Source organism: Pinus tabuliformis, chromosome 3_2 (assembly GCF_031772625.1).
Source record: "Pinus tabuliformis cultivar Carrire ecotype Pingquan chromosome 3_2, CPIR1, whole genome shotgun sequence".
Classification (NCBI taxonomy): Eukaryota; Viridiplantae; Streptophyta; class Pinopsida; order Pinales; family Pinaceae; genus Pinus; species Pinus tabuliformis.
In genome coordinates, this window is record NC_142302.1 from 383490465 (window position 1) to 383515875 (window position 25411).

At 33.2% G+C, this 25411-nt stretch overlaps 1 long non-coding RNA gene across 1 annotated transcript; it reads left to right on the forward strand.

The window, feature by feature from the left end:
- Nucleotides 1–24190: 24190 nt before the first annotated feature.
- On the forward strand, nucleotides 24191–25067 carry LOC149181016 (uncharacterized). The gene is made up of 2 exons (XR_016257508.1): nucleotides 24191–24446; nucleotides 24544–25067. It is a non-coding gene; the product is annotated as an uncharacterized LOC149181016 (long non-coding RNA).
- Nucleotides 25068–25411: the final 344 nt, after the last annotated feature.

The window sequence follows — 25411 nt, forward strand, 5'->3', positions numbered from 1 at the left end:
TTATTAATGAGGCCTCTATTTTCTTCATGTTCCATTATTTTCCTTCATTTTACTCCTCACATGCAACCTGTGACATTTCACCTTCCTCTTCTCCTGATTTCTATTATTTTCATAAATAAAATGACAATAAATACCTCATGCCTTTCCAAAACCTTTTCCATTTCCTTTGCCAATTCCCTTAGCCATAATAAATCGAATCAACACCCACTACGATGTTTCTCCCACCATTCAGCTTGGAATACGTGTCCCCTCACCGTGGCCATATATATATTTTTACATGGAATTTTCACCAAGGTTGTTACAACTACAACATAGGGAAAACATTCTTCCATTGGAGGCATGTTGATTTGGCATCCATAGGGTCATGCTGATTTTACTAGAGAAGAATGATGAATTCACCTAATAATCCATGCTAAATTTGCCAAGGGTGCATGGCCTAGGGGAAAACTTTCTCCTAAGAAGACATGTTGATTTGGATGGGTCATGCTGATTTGACCAAGGGAAATTGATACATATACCTGAGAAGCCATGCTGTTTTGCTGCTTTGCCTGCAACCCAAAGATTAAAGTAAATAGTCCCTACCCTATACTCTTGATTGAAGCTAGCTTTTCCCCATTGAAAGCATGGATATGATTATGTATCTCATGTATAATAAGAAGCTATACAACATGGAGGCCAAAAGGTTTCCTAAAATTGCTTCTAACTCAAGCCAAAACCCCCACCTCCAACTCAAGTGAGGTTGGTATAAGGATGCCCAACATTTGCTAGACCTTTGAGGAAATGGAGGAGATCATCTTGAATAATAAGGATAATATTAAAAATATTATTACTTCCAAATTTAAGGATAAGTTGTGGGACAACACAATGAGATTGAGATTGGAAAATGATAAATTAAATAGGATAATTTTGAGATAGAAAATGGACGGGAAATAATAAAAAAACGCATAAAAGTTTTATATATACATATTTTTATTATTTCTCTGCACCTTATTTTTATTTATAGTTTATTGTTTTTTCAATTCCAATTTTATTTTCACCTTTATGGAATTTTATTTTATTTTATTTTTTATTTTTTTAATTAATTAATTAATTTTATTATTATTATTATTATTTTTTAATTTTTAATTTTATTTTTTTAATTTTTAATTTAATTTTTTAATTTTTATTTTTTTATTTTTTATATATATATATATTTATGTTTTTATGTTTTTTTTTACTATTTCTTGGGCCTTCTTTATTTATGTTTTCTATATTAGTTTCCTAGCCTCACTCTCGTAAAAATGATATTATGTTTATTATAATTTCCCATATTTTTACTCTCAGTCTCATGTTAAACATATTGTTTTTATGTTTTTTTTAATTGTTTCCTCACACCCGACTTTATTTATTTTTAATGAGTTCTTTATTATTTCCCTCACATTCACCTATGTTAAACAAATAGTATTTAAAAAATTTAAAAAAAGAAAAAAATCAAACAAAAACAATACCCCACATTCACCTATGTTAAACAAATAGTATTTAAAAAACTTAAAATAAGAAAAAAAATCAAATAAAAATAATAGTTAAAGACGATCCATTTTGTTTAAATTAAATAAAATTAATGTTTTTATAAACAATTATGTAAACTTTTTGTTTACCATGCCAAGACACTTAAGGGATAAATTATAATACAAATTAAATAGCTAGTATACCCAGTAACACATATAAACATCGATCCATGATAAACATTAAAACACTTATTTCATAATACATATTACACCGTGAAGATTAAAAAAAAAAAAATTGAATTATAATTTTCTTTTTAAAGTATTATTAATTAAAAAAGAATTAATCTAAAACATGTAACACAATACTTAATCATAGAGATTCATCTCTACTTTATGATGGAGATTCTCTACATGCTCAAAAAATCATAACACATTTCAAATGATATTTTTTTAATTACTCAATTTAATTAAAATGGTAGAAACGACATATCAATTAATTTTGAGATGATTTTCAACCTTTGAAATATAAATAATATTAAGAGTATGCATATTCTATTTAGGTTAAATCTATATCATTCACATAATAATTGTTGATAATTAAATTAAGGTGTCGAAAACCCTATTCTAAAATAAACATAGATATCTACATAATAAAATTGTAGAATATTAATTATTAAAATTATATTATTGCAAATTATATTATACCAACATAGATCCATCTTAACTTCGGATCTACCAAGAGAAAAGAGGAATAAAATATCTCAAGATTCAAACCTCTTAAGATGCAAAACTTTAGTAAAGGTTTGCAGATTTGAAGTTAACATGAATCTATGTTGGTTTTGAATAACACACAACTAAAATGTTTTAAATTTTTTATTTTCACTTGTTTTTATATAATATTTTGAATTATTTTTGTTATGGATATTTTTTAAATGTTACACCCCCCTCTCTCTAATTAATTTTGTTATTAGCTCTTTTTGAAATGCTACATGTCAACTCCATATTAAACATTGATATAATTACAAATCTCTATCATACCTTGAATTATAAAGAATTTATTAATAGAATAACCACATTCACCTATGTTAAATAAATAGTATTTAAAAAACTTAAAATAAGAAAAAAAATCAAATAAAAATAATAGTTAAAGATTATCAATTTTGTTTAAATTAAATATAATTAAACTTTTTTATAAACAATTATGTAAACTTTTTGTTTACCATGCCAAGACATTTAAGGGATAAATTATAATACAAATTAAATAGCTAGTATACCCATATAAATTAAATGGTTTTGTAACACAAATAAACATCGATCCATGATAAACATTAAAACACTTATTTCGTAATACATATTACACGGTGAAGATTAAAAAAAAGATAAAAAAATTGAATTATAATTTTCTTTTTAAAGTATTATTAATTAAAAAAGAATTAATCTAGGAGTTAAACATATATATTTAAGAAAACATGTAACACATTACTTAATCATAGAGATTCATCTCTACTTTATGATGGAGATTCTCTACATGCTCAAAAAATCATAACACATTTCAAATGATATTTTTTTAATTATTCAATTTAATTAAAATGGTAGAAACGACATATCAATTAATTTTGAGATAATTTTCAACCTTTGAAATATAAATAATATTAAGAGTATGCATACTCTATTTAGGTTAAATCTATACCATTCACATAATAATTATTGATAATTAAATTAAGGTGTCGAAAACCCTATTCTAAAATAAACATAGATATCTACATAATAAAATTGTAGAATATTAATTATTAAAATTATATTATTGCAAATTATATTATACCAACATAGATTCATCTTAACTTCGGATCTACCAAGAGAAAAGAGGAATAAAAGATCTCAAGATTCAAACCTCTTAAGATGCAAAACTTCAGTAAAGGTTTGCAGATTTGAAGTTAACATGAATCTATGTTGGTTTTGAATAACACACAACTAACATGTTTTAATTTTTTTATTTTCACTTGTTTTATATAATATTCTGAATTATTTTTGTTATGGATATTTTTTAAATGTTACACCTCCCTCTCTTTCTAATTAATTTTGTTATTAGCTCTTTTTGAAATGCTACATGTCAACTCCATATTAAACATTGATATTAAATACAAATCTCTATCATACCTTGAATTATAAAGAATTTATTAATAGAATAAGAAATATCTCTCTTTGATTTATAAAATTATGTTATTTATAAGTGATAGTAATTTTTTTTTTATTAATATGTTTTTGTTTTAAATGTTACATGCAACTCAGCATAGAATGAATTACACATCCTGCAGCATCAACAATATTATTTTTACATGTGATTTGTCAACTCCATATTTTTTTAAGTAAACAAAATTTCATTAAATTATCAAATATTTACATAGAGTACATGCATGGATAAACATAGGCGGAATGTGTTTGAGTTGACTATGTTCTCGAGACAAAAGGAACCTTTCTAGCCTAGAGAAATCTTGGGAGGGACCATCTTCCCTTAAGTGGTAAACTAGGCAGTCTCCCAGAGTATCCCAAGACTAGTTTTTGACACCATAAGACCATAAAAAAAATAAGAGTAATAGAGACTGGGAAAACAATAACATCAAAAGACCACAAGAAAAATAACAGATTAGCATAAGCTAAGAGAGTCTTTCCTGGAAATTGTGAGATAGTGTTACATATCATTTTGTCGCAATAGGCAAATGACCGTTAGTTTAGATCTTTTGCTATCCGTCAAACTATTCCAAAGCATCCCCCTATAAGGATATAACCCAAACAATCCCAAAGAGAATGAAATTCTTGGATATCAAGGCTCGAAAACCTATTTTTGGCTTCCTACATAGTTCTCTAGTCTATTTTTGCGCACACACAAAAGAGACCATTAGAAATTGTGCACAAGTATGCTTTGTCTATCACTATGGCCTGCGCACATGACTTAACTCAAGTAAAAATGAAAATTAAAGTCTAGAAGCTTTGTTAGTCGAATTTTTCCCAACTAACAACTTCGAATGGATGCCTACTCAGGCCTAATCCCTCCCATCGTGGAGCTACTTCCCTCGCTTTATGGAATTCCTATCCCACCATTTGTGGATCTCATCCTTAGGAAATGGATCCCAAAATTCCTCCTCTTGGCCTATAAAGAAAACGCAGGCCAAAGGATTGGGGATGACTATTGAAGGTAGGCTTATGTTACAAAAATAAGGCTAGGAGGCTTTTCATCCAAGAAGAAGGTTGGAGATTGTGAGAAGAGGCTTGTAACATCAAGGCTTTTAGGTTGTAAGTTTGTTCTCCATTTTATTTAATAAAAAGTAAATGTTTTTTCCTTGATCACTCACATAGGTTATGATTGGTTATTGATTCAATTTATAATATATGATGAGTTAAATAATTCATTTATCTTTCATTCTATATACTAGATGCTTGGATCATATGTGTGTTTTTGTCTATGAATATCTCCTTCAAGACATCATGGAGAAGCTATGGGAAGGTTGTGATGGTCTCTAAAGCATCAAGTGGAAGCTAATTATCGAAGGCATTGAAAGGGAATTCAACAGGATTTTTGATTAAATGGTAAGTGATCACTCTCATATTGTTTGTTTCAATCAACAAAAGCTAAGGAAAGGTATTAGTTCTTTCTTGTTTGTTACTAGATTTATTTGAGGTCTAGGGAGATCCATTTTGTTTGCAAGAGGGATTTTTCCGCCTAACAAATTGGCGACTCCACTAGGGAACATATCACTCTCTATCACTCTCTTCATTTTTAACTTTGATCCTTTTGTCATAGCCCTCTCCGAGTGTTTTGAAATATTGAAAATCTGGATTTTTTGATTTATTTGATTTGTTTTTATTTTTTTCTAAAACATTCTCATTGTGCACACTTTTTATATAGGCATATAACGTATATATGCACAGTTGTTTCTTTGCAACAATGTGTATGTGCACTATATTTTTCTATTGCCTACACACATACCTGAGATTTTTGAAAATTTCAGTTTTCTCCTCATCAAGTCTAGTTTGTACATTAATTGAGTCTTTGTTAGTGTGCTTGAGTGTTGTGAAAGGTTTTCTTGCAATTTTCTTGTTTTCAAAAATTAGGGTAAAAGCTTCATCTGGTGTGCAGTCAATATATCAAAAGAAAGATCAGCTGGTCTTAGTTTCCAGTCTTCCTGTGTTTCTTCTTTCGAATAGATTAGTTTGTGTGTTTATTTTGCTATTTTGTGAAATATTATTTTATGAATGAAAGCAATGATTTACAAGAATGCGTATTGTTTATGAAAAGTGCTTCTTATGCTAAATGTGAAACGAAAAGTCATTTTTCTTCCATTACTGAAGTGTTTCAGAATTATACTCTTGATTGCAACAAATTCATAACATTCAATAAGAAAATTCATTTTAGTGTTGATTGGTTTCTTCATGCAGTTTGGTAAATTTTGAGTGATTGTATGTCAAAAAGGAAAGTTTCTTGATTTTTTGAATTATTGGGTAAAATTGAATTTTTTTAGTTAATTTCCATATTTGGGTAAGTTGAAATTGAAGATTTGCATTTAGGAAAAGGGATTTAGTGGAGATTTAAGAGTTTTTTGCATTTCCATTGAAAATTAAAAAGTCTCTCTCCTTATTTCAGTGAGAAATTCATTGAAAGGAAAAGATTACATTTCATATTCGATTGCATTAGGATTTGCGTCAAGTCATAATATCATCAGTTTCACATCCATTACCTTTGAGTAAATAACGACTCTTAAAATCAACACTAATAAAATCAATCTAGAAATTTTTATTATTCTATGGCTCTTTTGCACCTACTTTTGTTAAAATTGGCAACCAAGGAAAAACTTCATGTGGGTCATCTTATTCATGGCTGATAATATTTTTATTAGATTCCTCTCGTCGAGAGGTGTAGGATTGATATAAAGATCATCCGATTCCGATAAGTATTCATGGAGATATGAATTTATTTTGATTATGGAATTATTATCAAGCCGACCTACAACTCATGTAGGCTCAAAAGCCCAACAGTGGCATCTATTCACCCACCAACGTTGTGTATAAATATAAGAGGACTTTTCCTCATTTGGAATCACTCATCTCATCACATCTCTCTCTCTCTCTACTACGCAGAAATGAGTCTCTTCTCTACTGCGCTGAAATGGGTCTCTCTCTCACACATGTGAAGCCAGAAGCTGTTGAATTTGAAGCTGCAACTGCAGAAGTAAAGATTGACTTGCGTGGCCTAGAAGATATCCTCTTTGGAACTACGCTGTAGGTTCATCTAAACCTCCTCTGAAAGCTGCAACTTTTTGTGGTGGAATGAAGTCAATCCGATGAATGGTTTGCAAGATATCGACTGCCCTAGTTTGAATCCGGAAACTGCTGAAACTGAAGCAGCAACTGCAGAAGTAAAGATTGACTTGCGTGGCCTAGAAGATCTCCTCTTTGGAACTGTGCTGTAGGTTCATCTGAACCGCCTTTGAAAGCCGCAACTTTTGGTGGTGGAATGAAGTCAATCCGATGAACGGTTTGCAAGATATCGACTGCCCTAGTTTGAAGCTGGAAACTGCTGAAACTGAAGCTGCAACTGCAAAAGTAAATATTGACCTGCGTGGCCTAGAATATCTCCTCATCTGAACTGTGCTGTAGGTTCATCTGAACCTCCTCTGGAATCTGAAACTTTTGGTGGTGGAATGAAGTCAATCCGACGGTCGGTTTGTGAGATATCGTCTACCCTAGTTTGATAATGAAGCCACTAATGCTGATGCTATTAATCTAGGGTTTGCTACTGCTGATATGAATCAGATTTATTGTACTATTTCTCTCTGCTGAATTATTGAAGATAAAAGAAGATTTGATCAAAGGGTTTCCCCACACATTGTGGGGTTTGTCCCTGGCTAGCTGCCACATCTTGTGTCTCTTGTCTTGGCTTGTTTTTTGTCGATCGTTTAATGTTCTATCTGCACTTTACTTTATGTAGGTGTGATTGCTAATATTTGGAATATAATAAGGAAAAGAAGTAAACTGTTATAAGCATAGAACATACCATAACTTAACAACTTTAGATCAGGTTGTAGGGCTTTGGAATAGGGAAGTGAGTTAATTTTCCAAAGATACAAACAAACATTAGTATTTTGCGACAGGGAGTAAATCCATTTAGTGCAATTTGACTCTGGGAAGCTCCCCTTACAAAGGATTTAAACACGAGATCATGTTGGGCCTAGTGGAGTGATCGACTCCACTTCATTTTTTACAGTAGAGTGATTTACACGTATTAAAAATGGTGCCAAAAGGTACTTAGGAGTCACTTGGAAGTAAACTTAAGATTAACCATGTTGATGAACCTTCAAGGGGATTGAGCTTTTTATTCTACTCTTGCGTGTATGTCCGATCTATGATTGTCCTCCTAGGTTAAACTGTTTTACGTGGTATTCTTAGAGACCATAATCTTAGGGCTATTACCCAAGGTGACAACAGAGGGGAAGTCTCTACTGTACTTGGAACAGACATTGGCTAGACTCACGTGGACCTTTTTGGAGGGTATTCTTAATTTGAGATGGCATAAATGAAGTTTACTTGCACCAGATCGTGTACATTAAGTAGGTTTTCAGTGTAACTAGTTCCACCCACTCTATCTTTAGCCACTTTTGACATTTATCTCCATGACGTTGGATTTCATCAACATCTAGTGATTTCATTAAGCTTGTTTGCATGGTTTGATTCCTCAGATTTATTAGTGCGTGTTAATTGTTTGTTTTTACTTTTTAGAGACCTTAGGTTTGGATTGTGAATATTATTGGTTTTTGATAAATTTTTATCTTGGCTAATTCACCAAGGAATTCACATAGAATGTAGGGTAAACCCCTGAATTTACACCTAGTCAATTGGAAAATATTGAAACTGAAAGGTCAAAATCAACAGGATTTGGAGCCTCAGAACAACGCAAAACATCTACAATTTTAGAATATGAGATAGTAGAAATTGAAGTGAATGCAACACAAGAAGTAGAATCAAGTTTAGTTCATTCTGGGCCAAAAGTTATCAAAGTCATTCAAAGTGAATATGATACTGAAGTAGAAGAACATGAGTCTGATATTTCTCAACCTGAATCACCTTCGGTTGTTATAACTCCTACTCCCGCTCCACCTTAACCTCGAAGGAAACATAATTACGACTAAATTTCCTCTTGGTTTGATTAGTATTGAAGATATTGTTGGGAACGAGAAGTAAGAATCACCTCGTACTCCAGTTACCATTGGTGAACCAAGAGTTTTTCCATGAGTTCCTTTTGATCCTTTCCAACCTGATCCTTGGTATTATACCCCTTTGAACTTTTTAGGTTTGAATTTTCCACCTCACCACATTCCTTTTTATTCACTTAGATGAACCATGTCAGAAATTCTTCTTGAGAGCCAACCTATTGATTCATCTATGTTTACTAGCTCTCCAAAGTCACTATTGTATGGTGGTCCTTTAGTCCCTCCTGGATACCAGTCACTTACTAGGAAATTTTTTAGGAGCTACTCCTCCTCAACATTCTACTTGGTCATCTGATTTATCTACATCTACTATTCAGAGCGTGACATCCATGCCTAAAGCACCTTTGGCATCAGACCAATATGTTCACATGATATATAGTAACTTAGGTAATTCTCAAGTAACCTCATATGGTGCTTATTACCTGCCTGGGGGGAAACCACCTTATCCTCCACTTAGAGGACAACCTGTTGTCGGATTTTATCCTACACTTGGAGGACAACTTTTTACTAGAACTTATGGTCAGATACCTCAGCCTGTTTTGGGTCAACCTTATGTGGCTCAACCCTTGTTTGGTATTCCTTACCCTGGGATGAACGCTATCTGGAATATTTATTTTTCTCAATAGTTTGTTCCAGTTTCTCCACAAGTGTCGGTTTATCAACCTGTTTAACCCGCTGGATAATATTTTCCACAAATGCCTATGTAAAGTATTTCAATACCTATCCAACAACCTATCCTAAGGAATTCCGCAAACACCTATTCAACAATATCTCCAAGGAATTCCTCAAACAACTATTTAGGAACCAATTCAATAATCTGTTAAAAGTGGACCTCAAACACCTGCCCAAACATCTGTTCAGTGATTGGTTTTGAGTTCACCTCAAACACCTCTCCCAGGAGTATCGCAAACAAATATACAAGTTACCCCTCAAATACCTATTCCACAAACTACACAGGCCATCCCTCGGGCATCTGCTTATCAAACTAGTCCTACTGTCTAGTCTACAACACAAGTTCCTATCAGACAACCTAGTATGAGAACAATGCAAAAAATTTCCAAGGTCAAGCTTTTCAGGTTCCACCTTTTGGTTAAGTTTTTCAAAGTCCACCTTTCCAAGGTCAAACTTTCCAAAGCCATTATTTTCAAGGTAAATTTATCCAAAGTCAACTTGTTCAAAGTCAATTTGTTCAAGTTAAACCTTTGCAAGCTCAACATGTACATGGAAAATATTACTTGGGTCAAATTAGGAAAAAATTTAGGGGCTAATATTTGAAAGTGGGCTAATTTTCTATGCTTTTTCCAAAACAAATGATTCATTAACTTCAAGTTTTTTCTAAGAATTCTTCACCCAAATATTATGGTATAAAATTATTTTGTCTTAAGAATCATAAAAGTTTTATATAAATACTATACAAAATTATTAGAATACGAATATGTTTACAAACATATTTCCAAACATTTTACAAATTTCATAGTATGCACTAGTGAGATTCGCCAAGGTTTCTAAACTTTTGGATAAATTTGCATCCTTAAAATTTTCACTGGGTCAAATGGGTCAAATTCAACCTTTCGAGAGTCAACCATACCCTGGTCATACTTATCAAGTTCCTGTTCAACCATAACCTGGTATGATTCACCCTGGTTACCCTGGAGGAATGCAAATTCCAATTACAAAGGTTATTCCAGGATATCTTGGGGATCCTCCTCAAGGAGTTGGAATTAACCCACAAGGTTATCAAACTCTACAAAATACCCTATAGTTACCGTTCATCGTAACCCTAGATTTACTAGATTTATCCTGACTAACAAACAATCCTATTTATTATCAACCTTTTTGGCCGACGATTCCCACCAAGTTACCAAGTGATATATCGAAGTTTGAGAGAAAATTAGGAGAGGACCCATCAAACCATGTCATGACATATCATCTTTGGTGTGCATCGAATTCACTTATCGATGATTCTATCAGACTTCGCCTTTTCCAACGAACTTTAACTGGTTCAGAAGCTAAATGGTATATTGAGTTACTTCGCACTTCTTTCCTTAATTTCAACTCTTTAGCAACAACATTTTTGACACACTTTCAGCTACTAATTCGATATGACACTAGTACCGAATTGTTGACTTCTTTAAAAAAATCGAAATCTACTTATATTTAAGATCATATACATGAATAAAGACATAGACATCGATTAGTCAAAGTTTTTATTCCAGATCAAATTTTAGCTTAATGTTTTACAAAATCATTGCTTCCCAATATTGTCGAGGATGTTTCTAAGGGAGGTGTTATAAGAGAAGAGTAGCTAATTTCTCGTGCCTAGTACTTACACTTAGTCTATACCCAATCTGGCACCTTGTACAAGAAAATACCGAATTTACCTTGCCCAAAAATTTTAAATGATCAATTAGATTTGACTCCTACATGATCTAATGTCACTGATGGTGTAATAGGTTCTATCAACCAACAGTTTAAGGGTAAAAAAATAATTCTACAAACACTCAGACTTTGGCTATACAAGATTCACCCACAGAAATCCTTTCTCCGGAAACTACTTCTGAAATTAATGCCATAGAGTCATATTCTGGCAAGAATCAGTCATTCGGGGGTAAAAAGAAGGGGAAAGGTAAAATAAAACAAAATGCTTCTTATAAAGAGAAACCCACTAAGAATGAACCTACTAATGAGAAAAGGAAATATTTTTGTCCTTACCTTATTTATAATGAAGATCATTATATGAAGGAATGGTCACATTAGGAAGAGGTTACCAAATTCATAAAAGGTACTCCAACTCCTGCTGTTTTGATGGATCCTTTTCCTTCTCAAGACAAAAAATGGTTTCACATAACCTATCTTCTTCTTCCACATCACAAGATATCATGATGATGTCTTCGCAACAATTTATGGTAGCAACAAGATCAAAATATTACAGATCTAAGGGTCCCGTAGTCAATTGAAACGAGACTAGGTCATCTAGTCAACCTTCTAGTTCAATTCCTCCTTCTCCTTGTGAACCATTACAGATTGAGAAACTGAACCCCGACATGATGATTCGACCGCCTCCCAAAGGCGTTCTTCGAAAATCAGCTTTCAACCCACATGTTAGAGCTACTCATAATTATAACATTATTGAGGACCTGGTTATGTCTCCTTCAACGATTTCAGCTCTTGAAGTGCTATAGACATGTCCAACACAAAGAAAGTTACTATCGTAAGCTATTGGAGTGATTAATCTGTAAGATTCTAATATTATTATCTTTGATCTTGAAATTCATATACCTAGATTCCCACATCAACTGGCATTCCAGATTCCAGTTTTTGTCAAAACTAAATGAGTGTTTCGCACAGTTATTGACGAAGGAGATTTTACATGTATCATGCCAATTTCATGTTGGAAAACTTTAGGTTCTCCAACTATAAATTAGTCACCTACCACTCTACAAGCCTTTGATGGAAGAGGTTTTCATGCTTATGGAATCTTAAATGATCTACCCATAGAGATAGAAGGTAAGATAGTCACAATTGAAATGAAGTTATTGATGCTCAGCTCAATTATAACCTTTTACTTGGTTGAATTTAGACCTATGTTATGTCTGCAGTGGTCTCATCACTTTTCCGTATAATTCAATTTCCTCATTGAGGGAAAATATTCAAAATAGATCAGTTACCTTATTATACTTCCGACCCTAAATCTACCAATAATGTACCTTTCATCGGAAAAACAATTACTTATTATGAGGACATTGGTGTTGGTTTGCTGAAAGATTCATCACTGATGGAACTTTTTTCACTTCCTCCACCAAATTTTCCTTCTAATGTTTCTGAGGTTAGCATGATCACATCAAGCACTATTGAATCGTATGATTCATGGATAGTGCCTTTGGAATTTGAAATGACCTCCTATGGAAATGAAACGCTTTTGATTCCACTTGAATTGGCTTATCAGGTAGTTCAATCTTTTTCCGACCGACAATGAATGCGATCAATGACAATTATTCTCCTTTACCTTGGTTAGAACCAATTTCACTTCCTAATCCTTTCGACAATACATTTACAACTGATGAAAGTATTATGGAGATCATGACTTTGGCTGAAACTCATCGTTCATCTTTTCTCCCTAACCTTGATAAAATCGAGAATGATTTTTTGACTATTTTTGCGACTGATATTGTAAATAGTCTTGAATGGCCCATGTCAGTTCTTCAAGTTGAATCTGAAAATAATTGGGAAACATATATACAATGATTGCCATTGATATCTCAGTAAAAATGAGAATTATTGAGAACATTCACATAGGTGCTTCATGCTCACTTGAAGAGATTCAAACGTACAAAGCCCTATTTCAAGAATTATGTGACATTTTTGCGTGGTCCTATGAGAAATTTCCAAGAATTGACCCGAGCATTATTGTTCATGAGATTAAGACTTACCCGAATGGAAAACCTATTAGACAAAGATTATGTCCAATGCATCCACGAAAGGATGTTTTTATTGAAGCTGAGGTTGAAAACTTGCTCAAAGAAAATTTTATCTACCCAGTTCCCTTGACTGATTGGGTTTACAATATTGTTCCTATGAAAAAAAAGCAAGGAACCATAAGAGTATGTGTAGATTATAGGGATATTAATAAGGCCTGTCCCAAGGACAACTATCCTACCCCCTATATATATAAAATCATTGATTATTGTGCTGGTAATGAAATAATTTCATTCATGAATGGATTTTCTAGTTACAACCAAATCAACATACTCCCAACTGATCAACATAAACCCGTGTTCATCTTTCCACGGGGGGACTTTTTATTATCGAAAACTACCATTCAGATTAAAGAATTCCGATGCAACCTTCCAACGGGCTATGTCTTGCTTATTTCATGATATCAAGCATATTGTACAGCCTTATTTGGATGACTTACCGGCCCATTCGCTGAAATGGGAAGATCATCTAGTGCATTTGAGAGTTATCTTTATCAGGTACTGACACTACAATATATGCTTGAACCCTCACAAATGTGTTTTTTGTGTCCAATCCTGTCAATTATTGGGATTTGTCATATTTAAGGAATGCATTCGTTTCGATCCACTCAAGGTAGAGGCTATTCTGAATTTGCCTCCTCCTTCCAATCTCCAGCAACTCCAAAGTTTGCAAGGGAAAGAAAACTTCCTACGTCGATTCATCCAGAACTACGCTAAGCTAACTAAAGGTTTTACTCAACTGTTGAAAAGGGGCATCTCATTTATATGGGATGAAGTTGCTTAAGAAGAATTTGATGCACTTAAATACGCGTTGACCCATGCACCGTTGTTGCATCCTCCCGATTATCATCGAGACTAATTTTTGTATTTAGCTGCATTAGATGTCACTATTGCCATGGTTTTAGTTTAGGAAGATGAGTCGAATGATGAGCATGTCATATATTATTTGAGCTGAAATATTACCAAAACTGAAGTAAAATATGCACATGTGGAGAAATTGGCCTTTGCAGCCATTCAAGTTGTCCAAAGATTTCGTCACTACATTATTTTGTGAAAAACAACAATGATTTACGATTTGAACCCTATGGTTTACATTCTTGCAAGACAATTTCTATGGGGAAAATATTATAAATGGATAGTTGTCTTGCAAGAATTTGATTTGGAATTCATAAAATCTAAATCTAAGAAATCACTGGTGTTTTCCGAATTATTATGTGACTTTCCCTATACTAAAATGGAAACCATGGCAGAGGATTCTCTTCCAGACAAATCCTTGTTTCTTATCAGTACTTTAGACCCGTGGTATGGATATATCATCATCTCTCTTCAAACCTAAACTTTTTGACCAAAATTGACTCGAACTAACCATCATCATGTTCAGTACCAATCCCAACAATACACTATTGTTGGCGATACACTTTATCGTCATGGTACTGATTCCATTTTTAGATGATGTTTGAATCATGAGGAAGTCGAAAAGGCATTGAATGACTGCCATTATGGAGCTTGTTGTGATCATATGTAAGGGTTTTCCATTTCCCAAAAGATCTCATGCGTTGGGTATTTCTGGCCTTCAATCTTCAAATATTGCGTAACTGTGGTCCATAAATGCCACAATTATCACATATATGATCATAAAATGCATGCACCTCTAGCTCCTCTTCACCTAATCATTGTTTTCGATGATTTTGTCAAATGGGGCATCAATTTCCTTACATGTAACCCTCACTCGGCCAGGGGACATGGGTACATTATCCCAGCGGTATATTATGTCATGCAATGGGCTGAGGCGATGCCTGCATATAAGTACGATGGTGAAACAACAACCATTTTCATATTTAATCATGTGATTTCTAGGTTCTCGGTTCCACAAGCCATCATGATGGACCATGTTAGCCACTTTCAAAATATTATGATGAATGAACTTACTGCGAAGCTAGGCCCACGTCATGACAGTTCTACTCCATCTTACCCATAGGAAAATGGCTAAGTAGAAGTCGTTAACAAGGTTTTGAGCATCATGATTAAACGGATTGTCATAATTCATAAACAAAGTTGGAATATAATGCTTTTTCCATCCTTATGGGCATATCGTACCTCAACTCGTTTTACTCCTTTCTAACTGGTTTATGACCTGCAAGTAGTTTCACCTATTGAATGTGAAATATCATCTTTGAAACTAGAAATTGAATTATTACCAACCACTTCTACAGAGGAGGAACATTTTTTGTAGTTAGCACGACTAGATGAGACTCATCGTGATGCCACATTAGCTAGCAAGACTCAAAAGAGATGAGTTAAGGCACAATATGATCAAAATTTAAATCCTCATTCCTATTCAGAAGGTGACCTAATCTTGGTCTATGATCAAGAGCATAATAAATTAGGTTTTTTAAAATTTGAGCCCATGTGGTACGACCCTTATATTGTAAAACGTGTACTAGGAAAAGGGGCCTATGAGCTAGTTGATTATGACGACTTTTCTTTAGGAAAGCCCAGGAATGGTATTTACTTGAAGAAATATTATGCTTAAGATCACTCAGTGAAGAATTTGTATATTTTTGTATCATATTTTTATGTGTGGCAACTTTTTAGCTGTTTTTTATGATTTTTCTGCTACTTCTCCTACTTATCTTTTCTTACACTTGATTTGAAGATGTCAACACTCCCTCAAACTTACATTGGATTTGTTGATGGCACTAGTCGTAGTACTCAGAATTTGTCTTTTGCATCTTGGGTCATTATTCGCCCACAGATGAGTTAGTTTCTATTCATGGGATATTCCTTGGTTGAACAACGAATAATATCACAGAGTATAGTGCAATGATTGAACTATTATTTGATGCCATATCATTTGGTATTCGTCAATTGATCATTAGATTAGATTCTCAACTTGTAGTATTACATTTAAATAATGCCTATTTGGTAAGAAGTACTACAATATTAAGAATTTTTTTGCAGGTTCTTTTCTTGGAGAGAGAGTTTGATTACATCAAATATCAACACATTTCAAGACGTTTAAACACATTAACTGACACATTGGCTAATTATGTGTAAAATTAGCATTTATAAAACATCTGTAAGAAAGAAAAAACAATATTCATCCATATACTGTACAAGATAGATTGAAATAGAAGTGGTAGATTTGATTAGTTAAAATGTCTGTAAAAAGTGTGGTTTTTACAAAATTTTCATCCAAGACATAAGGCCCTGTGGCCTTTATTATCCAAACATGTCGATACATCATCAAAAAATAAAATCTAGCCCTAAGACTAGTAACTACGCATGATGAACATGGTAACAGACAATAATGCAAGCTAATCATTATAGCAAGCGACTAATCAGTTCTGGAACCCCCATGGTGTGCCTCTAATAATAGAGAGGAAAGTCATTAATCCTGACATTTGGGATGTCTAGAGTCAACCTCTCTAGGTTGTGCTCTAGCTCAGTCAATGCCTTTGCTGCGTTGGGGTTCTGCACTATGGGAGATAGTGGCTTCTCACCATGCCTATCATATCTGCATAGTCCTGCTGGCCTCACTAGGCCCACACCTACATGATCATTTTAGACAATTAGTTTTGGATTCCAAAATATAAAAATATAAAATTCAAAAATTCAAAAACAACCAAAATGTGAAGTTTTCAACTAGATCACTCCACTGTATTCCAACTGATCATGGAATATCTGGATCACCTGTGTAATCCATGCTTGCATATGGAAAATTTTTAATCATAATGATATGATGTTCCAACCATCCAAATAAATTAGGAGTATATCGAATTGTTGGGTCTTCACCACCTCCGTGGCGTGCCATCAATGTGACCCACTTCATCTATGGCTACCTATGAGGAGAGAAGGGGGATCCTCTCTAGAGAAAACAAGAATACAAAGGCACCATACAAAAAATTCTTGAGTTTTCCGGTTTTGAATCTAGTTATTTTCCCTTTCAAATTGGAAACTACCCCTTCAGGCCAGTTGAATATTGAGGTTACATGCACTCCACATAGATCTTCATCTGGGCCTTGGTAAGCAAGTGAAGAGCTTCACTTCTGCATAATCGTGCAAATGTGAAACCAATATCTCTTAAAAGAAGCCTCTCTATTATTTTGATATCAATTCTCCCATCTTTTAGAGCAACTCCTTGAAAGCAATGTTGCATTAGATAGGTAATAGTTGTTTCACGACCTCGTCTATGTCCATACGGAGAAATGTCCACTCCACGACATGGGAGCCTAGACAAGAATTAAATGCCATTGACGTCGATAGTGAGTCTATGGTCTCTAATCACAAAGCATTCTTCTTGTACATTCCACTTTCTCACCATCCATTCCATTAAGTCTAACTGGGCCTTCATGCCTGGAATGCTGAAAAATTTATACAGGCCACAGTCTCTCAGTGTTTGTATTGTCACTAGATGGCTCAAAGCAAATAAATCTTGTTCTTCATGTTCACGCTCTCTCCACTCTATTTTTCAGCGCAAAACCCTACAAACAAACATGGAGGATAATTAGAAGAATTTGTGGTAATTTTTTGCAAGAAATTTTGGCGTTTTCAATTATTTTTTCAAAGCCCTCAGCACTATGTGCATCAGTTTTTGGAGATTAGCACGAATTTGTGCGATTCTAGCACTAGAAACCACACACATGGCAGTTTTCTGTGTTAAAAACTCAGTGAGTGTGCACATGCCCGATAAGGGTGAATTGCGCACACCGAGGGAGATTTTTCATTAGATAAACAACCCCTTAAAAAACCAAAATATAGAGTCAAATGAAAAATAAAAATAATGAAAACGAAGATATCATAGAGGTGATTTACTTGGAGAACTAGACTCATGATTTGGTCTAATGGTTTGCCCGAAATCTGCCTTTGAAGTTCTTGGTGAAAAATGCACTCTATCACTCTCAAATGGTAAAAAAACTCAAACCATAATTTTTTTTTACTTTTTTGGATTTTTATAAGTTTTTAGGCCCATTAAAATATTATTTTTGCCTATTAGCCTCTAAAATCCAAAATTTTAATGTTTTTACCATATTTTTGAGCGGTGACGATAATTTTTGAGATTAAGTGTGTAGATCATAGGTTATTTACGAAAATGAATCATTTTTTCGTTGAGTATATTTTTATCACTTTTTGGATCTCGTTAAAAACTTACAAAAAAGCGAACCAATGAGTTCTCTTTCAGACTCCCTAAACATGAAAATATCGCCAAGTACTTGACTATTCGAACTCATAAAAATAAATGAACAATCATCTATTCATTATAAGTTTACCCCTTTTATGGACTAAACTAGACTATTTACGAAAAAGGTATACATTGACTAATCATGGTCAATAAAGTTCTCTCCTGCATTATTTTACCATTTTTCGGGCTTGAGGGACTAAACTCACGAAAAGGGACATCGTGGAGTTTATTTATGTTTTTCTCCTGACTCCCTAAAACTGAAAAACAACAAGATTTACTTTCTCCCGGATCGTTAAAATTTCACGTTGAAAGAACTGAACGCATTTTATTTTTGTGCCTTTTCAAACTCTTTAAAAATTAAAACAACATCGAGTTATAACTTCACTGGACCATTAAAAATTAAATAGTACAAGACTTATCAGTCATGATGGGACCGAACCACTCCTTCCTAGGAATTTGACCGAACCAACTAGGAATGGGACTTCAACTAGGAATGGGACTTCAACTCATTATCTAGGAATTTGATATAGAAACCTTCAGTACCTTGGATCCTGCATGCCTTAATGGCAGGTTTCTCACCTTCAACGACATGTTCTCATCATTGACCTTCGATCGAATGATTCTATGAGTGTTCAACATCGACACTTCTTTTCACACTTCATAGATTGTAATGGAATTACCTTGAGAACCATTGTCATTATTGGTGGTTTATCTCACACTTTTTAATGGTTCACATCATTGACCAGTAATCGAGTGGTTTCTACCATGTTCGACTACGAGACATTCACTCACATGTTTAGATTCATACTATGGATCGAGAGATGGAGATCAAGACCCTGGATCTAGTTTCATCCATCTAGGATGCGTGGAGTTATTAAATATTAATGATTGTAAAAATAGATCCATTGGTGGTTGCTTCCATGCTATGTCGTCTATTGACATGGACATTTAGATGTATTTCCGTATTGATTCTTTGAGATATTTATGTTATGACTATGGGAATTCTTACCTCACCAATGATTATATATTGCATTGTAACATTTGATTGATTGTTTCAGGTCTCCAACTACAGTCTCTAACCTGAACCTTGGAATGATAAAGTGCTACAGTCATCAAACATCTTTTCTGACTTTGCACTTTAGGGGTAATCTGTTACACGTCATTTTGTTGCATTATGCAAATGATTGTCAATTTGGATCTTTCACTATCCATCAAAGTGTTCCAAAGCACCCCCTACAAAGATAGAACCCAAAAAATCCCAAAGAGAATGAAATTCTTGGATATCAAGGCTCAAAAACCTAATTTTGGCTTCCTTCGTAATTCCCTAGTCCATTTCTGTGCATATGCAGAAGATACCATTAAAAACTGTGCACAAGTATGCTTTGTCTGACACTATGGCATGCACACATGACTTAACACAAGTAAAAATAAAAATTAAAGTCTAGAAGCCTTGTTAGTCGAATATATCCCAACAAACAACTTTGAGTCGATGCCTACTCAAGCCTAATCTCTCCCATCATGGAGTTACTTCCCTCTCTTTATGGAATCCATATCCCACCATTTGTGGATCTCATCCCTTAGGAAATGGATCCCAAACTTCCTCCTCTTGGCCTATACAATGAACCCAGTCAAGAGGATTGGAGAGGACTATTGAAGGTAGGCTTATGCTGCAAAATTTAGGCTAAGAGGCTTTTCATCGAAGGAGAAGGTTGGAGATTGTGAGAAGAGGCTTGTAACATCAAGGCTTTGAGGTTGTAAGTTTGTTCTCCATTTTATTTAGTAAAATACAATTGTTCTTTCCTAATTATGTCTGTGTTGATATCATTTGCGGGATTCCTTGATCACTCACATAGGTTATGATTGGTTATTGATTCAATTTATGACATATGTTGAGTTAAATAGTTCATATATCTTTCATTGTATATACTAGATGCTGCAAAATTTAGGCTAGGAGGCTTTTCATCCAAGGAGAGGTTTGGAGATTGTGAGAAGACGCTTGTAACATCAAGGCTTTGAGGTTGTAAGTTTGTTCTCCATTTTATTTAATAAAATACAATTGTTTTTTCCTAATTATGTCTTTGTTGATATCATTTGTGGGATTCCTTGATCACTCACATAGTTTATGTTTGTTTATTGATTCAATTTATGATATATGTTGAGTTAAATAGTTCATTTATCTTTCATTCTATATACTAGATGCTTTGATTGTGTGTGTGTTTCTATTTATGTAGATCTCCTATTTATGTGTGTGTGTTTCTGTTACCATGGATTTCCAAAGTAATTGAATAAACATTTTTCAAAGTTTAAATTTTTCTCATGTCGGCCAAAACAAAAATTTTAAAAAATCTAAAATAAAATAAAATAAAATAACTATACAAAACATTGAAATAATGTTGTCTCATAAAAAAATTTGCACGTGAAGAAATTGGATCCCTCTCGGCTCATAATAGATTCATATTTAAAATGGATCTATACTGGTTTAAACTCTGGACTTCATATATATCACAAAAACTCCTCCTCACGTAAATATAATCTTTAATGGTGGTCGTCGTTGACCCAGCCTAAACTTGCGTTGCGCTAGGTTCATTAGTTTGCTCTCCATAAGACTAGAATAAACAATTGTAGTTTTCTATACAAGCATGTTGTTCTCTTCTTACCGGAGGAATGCGAATTGAAAGAATTTTTTGGACGCTTTGCGAATCGTAGTATTTACAGTTTTGATGCTTCGATTCAACTATAACGGTTGTCTGAAAGCTGGAGATTTGATATACACTTCAATGAGGTTTTCAGGAAAAGGGGTCGAAATTAATATCTAGTCTATACTATGGTTTTAGTTCTAGACAAATATCTAGACACTTTTTGGTTCGTGATACCACTATAAAAAGTTGTGATCTTTTTGGTTCATGATTATATAGATTTCACAACTCAAGCTTATTATTTCAACAAATCCCTATTACATTTTGCACAAAATCTAACACAAAAATATCAAATCATATAATATTTAAACTATCACACTATTCTCAACAACGTTCTATGTTTTATTTTTTATATATTTTTAAAATTTTATTAAAAATTATTAAAATAACAAATTAAAATTATTAAATTTATACATTTAATATACCAAAAATATATAAAAATACAAATAACTTAATTGAACTTGAGCTATGATTACAACATAAAAATATATCCCCTTAATAATATAATAATAATATAACTTTAACCTATAATAAAAACATAAAAATACATCTTTATATTATAATAATATAAATGTAAATGGTTTCCAACCCTAACAATGGAATTACATGCTAATCTGAAATAATGGTTGAGCATTCACTTGCCTTGAATTTTGTTTAAGTAGCATTCACTTGCCTTTTTCTAAAGGAGAAATTTAACAATTTATGGTATGTTTTTTGTTTTTTAATTAAAATAATTATATATATATTAATTATTAAATTCGTAACAGTTAAATATTTTAAAAAATAGGTTTAAAAAAAATCTTAAATCAGTTAAACTTAAACTTAACCATATGATTGCAGTTACCTATTCTCATATTACCAATTAGACTTAGCCATATGGTTGGGGGCATAGCAGGTATTTATCGGCACATATAATAATGGAGTTGTCTATAATGCGATTTTTTGGAGATTCCGGTGACGGAATCCGGCGGAAGAAATTGAGATTAAATCATGATTTGTTGCAGTTAAAATGGTTTTTTAACTGCATATTCGGATTCAGCACCCTGAAAAACCCCTGGGACGCTTTGATTGTGCAGAAACTAGCTATCAAACTTGCGATTCCAATAAATTGCTGCCAGATTTTCACCGGAAAAACCCGCCAGAAAAGCTTTCAAAAAGTCGCGTTATAGACAACTGCTATAATAATAACATGAATGTCATGTGGGGTCCAACTTTTATAGTGAAATTACATGCTTATTTGAATTCATGGTTCAGTTGCTTTGAGATTTTAATTAACATATTTACATATTAAAAGATTTTATTTATTATTTTATATATATATATATATATATATATATATATATTTATTTATTTTTAACTCAGTAGTTTAATTATTCAATATAATTAAATACAAGTTAAATTAATTATATATTTTTGTTTTTTTAATTATTAAAATAACAAATTTAAATTATTAAATATGTAAAAAGTTAAATGTTTTAAAAATATATGATAGACAAAAATATAAATTAATTGAATTTAGTTATGATTGAGGTATAGTTTTAAATTGTTTTTATTTGGTTAAGAGTTCGTTTTTTTTCAGAAGTAAGTTTATTGGTTAAGATATAGAGTCATCTCGTATGATATGAGTGAAACCTTGCTTCTTTAGTAATTTTAAATAACTTAGTTTTCCTTAAATAATAGTAATATAATGATGAAAATACAAATAACAATGTAAGATAATTAGTTGTTCCATTTCTAAATTAACAACTAAAAAATTAAGGCATAACAAATATCCATTTTCCCATAATGATAAGAATGCCATGTAACCTCCATACATTTCTTTAATAGGAATGTCATGTAGCGTCCAATGGTGATAGTGGAATTACATGCTTATTGAACTCACGGTTTACTGTTAACTTTTTTGAGATTTTAGTTAACACTATAGTTTTTTGTCAAAATATTTTACGTATCATGGTTGGTTTTATTTTAAATATTAATTTCGAAGTATGAGAGAAACATTAAGAAATATTGTATATTAAAATTTTTTTTCAATAAAAATCATATTAAAGAAATTTTTAGCTTAAATATTTCGACCCTATTAAAAAAATTAGCTATCAAACTGAAATTAATATCCTGCTATCTCATTCCCAAAAAATCCAAAAATAATTGAAGTATCAAATTCCATTGGAAAATATTATTGTGTATAGTCGTTTATTTAGAGAGTTCAAGATTTAACGTATCGTTATTCCATAAGTTAAAACATCCTTTCGCACCTGAACTTTACACTAGACAGACAAATATTGTATATGTTAAAATTTATATTATTAGTCTCTGCCTGGGACTAATAGCGTTCGAGGCGTTGACTTCCTATTAATTTGAGTTGATCGGAGTATTTAATTGATGTTTTTCGCTTTTACCCAAAGTTTTATTTTAGAGCTTTGATGTTTTTTGCTTTTTATCCAAAGTTTTATATTGGAGGTCTTATTGCCGGGTTACTGAATTTCCAAATCCAATTTTTTTTTTTAACCAAAGTTTGGATGGCTCGTTTCGCTTTGTGAATTTTAGACCAAAGTTTGGATGGCTCGTTTCCACCCACCCCATAAGATAAAATGTTATTTAGGAGAGAATTCATCCGCTGCTTACACTTGACACTTACACTTGCCACACGCCACACGCCACACAGCTTACACAGCTTGCTTACACCTGCCACACAACTTGCTTACACCTGCCACACAATAAATCATTCTTTGTCTTAACAATTCATCGAACTTTTCCTCTCATCACTGCCCTTTTTCCCTGCCTTCTGTTCGGGAATTTTACGTTGCTGCAAAATGCTGAAAGACAACTAAAATAATAGATGACTCCTATGAGCGTTGGAATGCATAAGCTAAGCAGTGCACACTGTAAACTGAATTTTATACTTGTTATCAGGTTTTTTCTGTAATCTTAGCTTTGGTGGTTAAAGCAGCAAACAGAGGTCCTGAAGAGTATGACAGTGATGATGAATATATTGCTACAAGGCCTAGCAACCTCCGTCAGCCTCTAATCAATCGTCAGGGAACTCAAGTTGCCGTTGTGTCAACTCCTGGTTCTGAGCAACGAACTTCTCGTAATGATGCCTGGAGCACTCGAATGAGAGAGAAGGTATGAAATAATGAAAAGCATATAATTCCTTTGTAGAATAGAGATTTCTGCAATAAGTTATTGCGTATAAGCGACATTCATGGATTCCACTAATGGTTTGGAGGTACTGGCAGCAAGACACATCCCAGACTTGCAGACTTATTAGAAAGGTTCTGGCAGCAAGACAGACCGAAGACCTGACACAAAGTCAAACAAATTCTGAATTACTATTAATCTGTAAGGTGCTTCATGATAATTTGTGTTTGTGCAGGCTCATCTGTAATGTGCTTCATGATAATTTGCACAAAATGTGCTTCATGATGATTTGTGTTTGTGCAGGCTCGAGATGAGGGAGAGAATAAGCAGAGGAAGGATAAATCAATGGGTGGTTTCTTTTTTTCTTTCAAGAAAATAGTTGGTGCTGGCTGAAAGAAAACCCATGAGAACGAAGGATAAATGAATGGGTGGTTTCTTTTTTGCTCTTTATCTTTTAAGTTGAGGAAGGATAAATCAATTGGTGGTTTCTTTTTTGCTTTTAGGAAAATAGTAAAATAGTTGGTGCTTTCTGAAAGAAAACCCATGATTCAATTTTGTGCTAGTAGTCCACTTCCAGATGCTTCTGCCATTTAGAGTGGTTTTTCTTACGTCAAAATTTCAATTCGTCATCATTGATGTATAACATTTTATATAGTTTCCCATTCCCATTGCACATGAACCTCACATTTCATTTTTTTTTTTGATGTTTCCAGAATTTATGAAGTAAACTTGAGATGCAATTTGTATATTTAGTTTAACTAATTTAGTCCTACTGACTGCGGCTAGGTAAAAACCGCCTTGATTCCTCATTTCTTTCGCTGTCTCTGTGCATTTTTTCCACCTCCGAGAATTCTTTGTGCATGGAGGAAAGCGAATGAGCCCATCCAGGTGTCAGAGCATCTAGCAGGCCATCAGATTGGACAATTCAACGATGGCCTGGTGCCGGAGGCGATAGGGGTAATAGAAAGTTTATAAAAGCGAAGAGGGACAAGACAAGGAGAAAGTAAATCTCACAATCTTCTTGGACTAAACTGCTGCTTGATATTATGTATACTTATTCATATGAGCTGCTTCAAGTTTCAAGGGTGGAATAATGGGCATAATGGTCCATGATTTCCGCACATAAATTTTTGGAGGGAACACCACTTGGAACTACGGTGCTGTTGCAATG